Source organism: Silurus aristotelis (assembly GCF_946808225.1).
Source record: "Silurus aristotelis genome assembly, chromosome: 12".
NCBI classification, from domain to species: domain Eukaryota; kingdom Metazoa; phylum Chordata; class Actinopteri; order Siluriformes; family Siluridae; genus Silurus; species Silurus aristotelis.
In genome coordinates this window covers 3,582,713-3,589,258 of record NC_139585.1, presented here as the reverse complement: position 1 = coordinate 3,589,258, position 6,546 = coordinate 3,582,713, and the positions used below count along the sequence as shown (strand labels likewise).

Genomic DNA, 6,546 nt, shown 5'->3' with positions numbered 1-6,546 from the left:
CATTGGTGCTGGGAATGTCACAGGTGCCTGTGGTTGTATTGTCATCATTGGTTGTCCCACAGACATTAGTTGTTGATTTCCTTGATCTTGTGCAGTTTGAAAGACTAGAACTTGCTGTACAGTGGTTGGTGCCACCATGGCCGCTGCGTGTTCAGCTGAATTTTTCTCCTCTTTGTGTTTTTCTTCATTTTCTTGATAGATGCGTGTTAGTTCTCCGAGCTGTGCTTCGTGGAGCAACACCACCAAATCATCTGCTGCCTTTTTGGCTGCTTTCTCTCTTTTCCTGTGCAATTCCACAAAGTGTATTACGTTTGCTTCGAAGGTTGCCAAGGGCATTGCATCAAGCCCCACAACTGTTTCAAGCTGCTCTAGTACTTCACTCGGGAGTGCTTTTTTCAACATTATCCTAAACAATATGATGCAAGCAGTCGACTTATCCCATGCTGATCCCATCTCTTCTCTCCAGGCTTTCTGTAACCTAAAGATGAATTGAGCTCCTCCCTCGTTTTCGTCCATTTTTAGCTTTTCCAACTTGCTTGGATCTGCATGCGTTGGGAATGATGCCTTCATTGTTTCTCCTGTTGTTTTCCGGCTTTTCTGTCTCCCATCCTTTAAGTTGCTTCTCGGCTGATTTATTGGCAGTGGGAATTGTAGCTCATCAAGATACGGTTGACACTGGTCCACTTCCTTCATCTCTGCCTCAAGCTGGGCATTTTCTCGTTGGTATAGTTTCACCTTTAATTGGCGATTTTCACCGGACAGATTTTTTATGATTTTCTCTGCATAATCCATTTTTCTTTGAATATTTTTTAGAGTTTCTTCCACTCTCTCTATCTTCTCTTGGGTGTTTGCCAGTTCTTGTTTGTTTGCTGCATTTTCTTCTTCATGCAGTGTCACTTTTTCCTGCAGTGTTTTCACTTCTGTTTGTAGTTGATCACTTTTTTGTGGCATTTTGGGTGTCATTTTCAATATTCCATGAACATGCACTTCCTTCCGTCTTTCTGGTTTCAGGACAACAAACTCTTCTTCACCACTGCTTCCTTGTTCTGAATTCGAATCCTCTTTGCTTTTGTTTCTTATGTCTGGAGGAGATGTGGCTCTGCTCAGTCCTTTTCGTGCTTTCGGGGTGCTTTCATACCTTACATGCTTTTGTGGTTGCTTTTTCTGGCGATGGTTTTGATTCTGGTCGTGTTCTGGAGGTTCTAGTTGTTCTCGCTCCCTTTCCCATTCTTCGGGTGGGATATCTAGATCATAATCATGTCCATAGTCATAACCCTTGCTTTTTCCATCATTTCCCTCCTCCTCATCAGAATTCTCAAAAAGCACTCTATTTGTTTGTCCTGTTCTTCTTTTGTTTCTCATGTTGTCTAAGGCTGGGAGTTCCATCCTTCCTTTAATCCGTCCTCCTGTTATGTCTAGTCGTATGTCATGATATTCTTTCCCTTTCCGTTTTGCTTGGTAGATGCCAGTTACCTCATTTTTCTTTACTTCAGAATATGGTGGTGGTTGTTTCTGTTCCTCAAACTCCTCGAATGGTGGGGCTGCAGCCTCTTCTGACCCTTTTTCATCTTTACTTTCTTTTCCCTTCTCCACCCTTTCTCTATATGATCTCAGCATTTTTCCCCCATGTTCAAACCATTCTTTGATGTCTAATTTCTTGTTTGTCTTTTCCCTCTTTTCTTTCTTTAGTTCTCCCCAGCATTCTAACCTGGTCCTCATTATATCACACTTTTCTTTATTTAATCTTCTCTCTTCTGGCCATTGCAACTCCCCAGTTGTCCGCTCTTTACACTTTTTCATGTATTTTCTGATCTCTTTTTCAGCTCCTTTGTGTTTTAGAATGATCACATCCACAGGTGTGATTGTGGATTTTTCCACACTCATGATGCACCCTTGTCTCGCTCTGTTCACTTCTCTACGGTACTCTGGATTTCTTTTGTCAGACCACTTCAGATGGGCGTTTATCCGTCCCACTGTTACACAAGGTCGTTTTGGATTCTTTTGGCTCTGTCCCAATAATGAGTTGATTTTATAGACCAAAATTGAGGTGGCTGCACCTCTTTCCCACAACACCTCTCTGGGCTCCACTACAACTGTTCCTGTCAGTCCTGAGCAATAATTAGACTGTTCAGGTGGTTCTGCATTTAATTCTATTAATGGTTCTTCATCTTCAGTATTTGGGTCTGCTATGAACTCAAACAGGTGTATCACTGCTTTATTAGGTTCAGGGGCTTCCACTAGGGTGCGCAATACTGGGTTTAGCAGAGGTTTCCAGATGCTTTTTAATTTCTCATACCAGTCTTCCTCTGGAAATACACATCAATGCCATGATGATATGTAAAAGCCCACAATTTATCTTGTATCTGCTTCTCTGTCTGTCTCTTCTCTATACCGTCTCTATCTTTATATGTTCTCTCTCCCAGAAATTAGTTCTAAGTCCTTTCGTTTCCACTTCTGTGTCAAATCCATACACTATTTGTTATATTCCCTCTACTTTTCCCACTACCTAATCACGCTCTGTGTGTGTGTGTGTGTGTGTGTGTGTGTGTGTGTGAGAGAGAGAGAGAGAGAGAGAGAGAGAGAGAGAAAGAGAGAGAGAGAGAGAGAGAGAGAGAGAGAGAGAGAGAGAGAGAGAGAGAGAGAGAGGGCGAACGGGTGACGTCACTATGTGTGTGTGTGTGCGGCTCTCCTGCACTTCTAGTGTGTGTGTGTGTGTGTCGTATGCTCCGTGTGTCGTATGCTCTCGCATGCGCGCCCCCCTCCCTCGTGCGCTCTGTGTGTATATACGCGTGCCCGCGCCCCTCCTTTTGCGCTCCGTGTGTTCGTCCACGCGCGGCTCTCCTGCACTTCTAGTGTGTGTGTGTGTGTGTGTGTGTGTGTGTGTGTGTGTGTGTGTGTGTGTGTGTGTGTGTGTGTGTGTGCCGTCCTATTTTATTAATAATACAGATATGCCAGTAATACAAGTGTAATCACAATCTCATCATCTTCCCAATCAGCGCAAGCAAACAACAAGCGATAGCAAAAACACCATCATGCATATCAATTCACAGACAAAGCATCAGCACACATAGAAACACAATCTCCAATCCAGCTTTCACAAACACGCTCATCACAAACAATATGACAATGAAACACTTACACAACTGCAGTTAACACTTTTCTATTTTTACCGTACATGTACACATGGCCATCACTTCATCTCAATATCTCAATATCAATATCTCAATACCCACCCCCTACTCTTTACGGTTACTCTCCGAGCCTTTACACATATACTAACAACTCATGACCTTTCAATGTACCCTTTCCACTCCAGGTTAGGAATCTGGACCTTCCAGTAAAGACCTATGGTATCTTCACACTTGTAGACCATATGAGAAGTGTTACCTTCTCACACAGGACTTGAACCCGAATCAACTCTCCAACACACAACTGTAATTCTCATCCAACACTGAGATATTTTTCCACCCAATAGTTCCTGACCCGAGGTCTGCAGTCTATACCCTCTCCGGGGCCGACCCTCCCGTAGGCATACAGCTACTAATCACAGACTTTGAGTATAACAGGTGTCTGCTTACCTTTTTCTCTGAATTTTGTTGCCAGCGTCTGCAGCCCACAGGATGCTCGGTCCCCTGTTCAGGTTTTCAACCTTTAAGCTGACCTTTAGGGTACCATTAAAAATGTCGTAACTAAGAGCCCGTCTCTGAGCAGACACATCGCGTGTGGATTCTTTGTTTCAGTAGATTGTCAATGTTGCACACGTAATCCTGAGAAGATAAAAATGCAATAAATTTAAACAGCAAATAAAAGATCTTCAGTCTTGGATGAGCCCATAGAAGGTGGTCACTTCATCACATCAAAATGATCAAGCACACATGCATTTTGCTCACACTCATATTTATACCCTGGAGACACCTGGTGTCTTTTGCTTTTTTTTCTAAGTTTCGAAATTCCCCTTATTTTCCTGACTTTGCCTTCTTTTTTTTCAATGCCTCTTATCTTCGGCCTTGGTTTTCCACCCCTTTTTTTGTGGTTCCATATTTGGGTTTCCTGCTCTCCTCCATTCCCCTTATCTTCAGCCTTTTCTCTGGTTTAATGAAAAAGAATGAATGTGTATAAAACCTTCACTCTCTCTGAGTTCAACCAGAATTTGATATAAACAATCCTTTCTTTTTATATCTCACACCTAGTGACATTTACATATTTTCTCTAATATCTCCTCCTTCACAATTTACATACACCAATCATTTTACGGGGCTTCGCATATCCCACCTTTTGTTTGCATGTTTTCTGGTAAGTTATCACCAATTCTTAGTAAAACTCCACCCATTTCCAGGAGGCCTCGTTCACCTTCATACGATTCTAATTTACATGTACAACAAACATCTCTCGATAATGACCATGTCTTTAAAAAAATCCCCTGATCGTGCACTTTTGCACGTAATGCAACAGCTCATCCACCGCAATATTCACACCTTTTCTTAAAACCTCGTCTGGGGTTTTTGTCTGCAAATCATCCTTTGTTTTGTTTTGTGTAGACTTAGTTTTTTATTAGTTTTACAAACCAGGACTTTAGTTTTAACACATCAGCACTTTTCTCCCAATGCTTTTCCTATTTCTCATAGCTCTCGTCTTTTACTTATTTTTTTTTCAAAACCTTCCTAAAATATATTTCTTATGCCATAATACTTCTTTATAAAACATTTCCTGTCTTACTCTCATCCTGCATCTTAAGCTGATGCTCTCATAAAAACATCGTACTTCCGGTGTGTTTTGTACCTCCTATACACATTCTTACAACTATTCTCCTACGTTCTTTATTATCTGATGATGTATTGTGCCTATTAACATATTACTCTTCTAATTTTTATATTTGTATATGATTTTTCCACTTAAGTTTCTATTTGTGCTTTGTTTATATATGTGCATATGCTGTTTGAGTGTAGTTAAGGCATGTTCCCTGCATGCTGCTTCCTAATTTTACTATATTTATTTTACGTCACCACTTTCTACCGGCCACGGCATAAATCTGTTTTCTGGAGTGACTATTGGTGCTCATATCCTTAGTTTCTTTCCCCAAGCAATCACCCTCACTAACACCTGACCATAATTATATTCCCTGCTCATATCTCATATATGAGTCAGTCATCACATTATCTGTATATGTTACACACACTATGGCTGCACAAAGATTTATAGTAAACTCTCATACCTGACACACAATACTGCCATTTTGCACTACCATGCAAATAGGAGTAAATAGGTTACATGAGTTTGGTTAACATACAGGATAAATAGGTTTTACAAGCTACTCCTATTGTATCTAATAAGTTCTATACTAATTATTAGGTCAATATTTTGGATTAATATTGGTTTGATCAAAACACATGCTAGATAAGGTTGAGTGGAATATTTTTCTCAACACACACACACACACACATAACACACACACACACACATTTTTCTCGACACCACACACACACGCATATTATATATATATATAAAAAACACAATCACACAATCACACACACACACACATATATATATAACACACACACACAACACAAACACACACATTTTTCTCAACAACACACACAAATATATATAAATTATATATATAAATTATATATATATATATATATATATATAAAACACACACACACACACACACACACACACACACACACACACACACACACACACACAGAGAGAGAGAGAGAGAGAGAGAGAGAGAGAGAGAGAGAGAGAGAGAACACACACATATAATGCACACACATATACAGTGAGGAAAATAAGTATTTGAACACCCTGCTATTTTGCAAGTTCTCCCACTTAGAAATCATGGAGGGGTCTGAAATTGTCATCGTATGTGCATGTCCACTGTGAGAGACATAATCTAAAAAAAAAAAAATCCAGAAATCACAATGTATGAATTTTTAACTATTTATTTGTATATTTAAATTTATTCATTTATTTGTATATTTAAATTTATTTATTTAAATTTATATCTATATTTATTTAAATACTTATTTGCAGCTGTATCATACAAATAAAGTCAAAAAAATCATACATAGTGATTCCTGGATTTAATTTTTTAGATTATGTCTCTCACAGTGGACATGCACCTACGATGACAATTTCAGACCCCTCCATGATTTCTAAGTGGGAGAACTTGCAAAATAGCAGCGTGTTCAAATACTTATTTTCCTCACTGTATATATATAAAACACACACACACACACACATTTATATATATATATATATATATATATATATATATATATATATATATATAACACACACTCACACACACACACACATATATAACACACACACAACACACATATATAACACACAAACACACACACAGTGGTGTAAAAGAAACAGGTTTAATAAGACTTATATAATAATAAGACTTATAAGGAATATTACAGTAGGCAGTGTGAGGAACATAAAACTAATCAGAACTGATCACGAATCTCTTCTTCTTCTTCATTATCTGTTCATGTCCAGTAAAAAACAAATTGTCCTCCCGTGTGTGTGTGT

At 39.1% G+C, this 6,546-nt stretch overlaps 1 protein-coding gene across 6 annotated transcripts in view; it reads right to left on the bottom strand.

The window, feature by feature from the left end:
- Nucleotides 1-6,370: 6,370 nt before the first annotated feature.
- Nucleotides 6,371-6,546, bottom strand: part of arhgef15b (Rho guanine nucleotide exchange factor 15b) — a 36,153-nt gene continuing 35,977 nt past the window's right edge. For all 6 annotated transcript variants that reach the window (XM_083556465.1, XM_083556463.1, XM_083556461.1 and 3 more), the window contains one exon: nt 6,371-6,546. This exon is cut by the window's right edge and continues 199 nt beyond it. The gene's annotated coding sequence lies outside the window, so the exon portion shown is untranslated.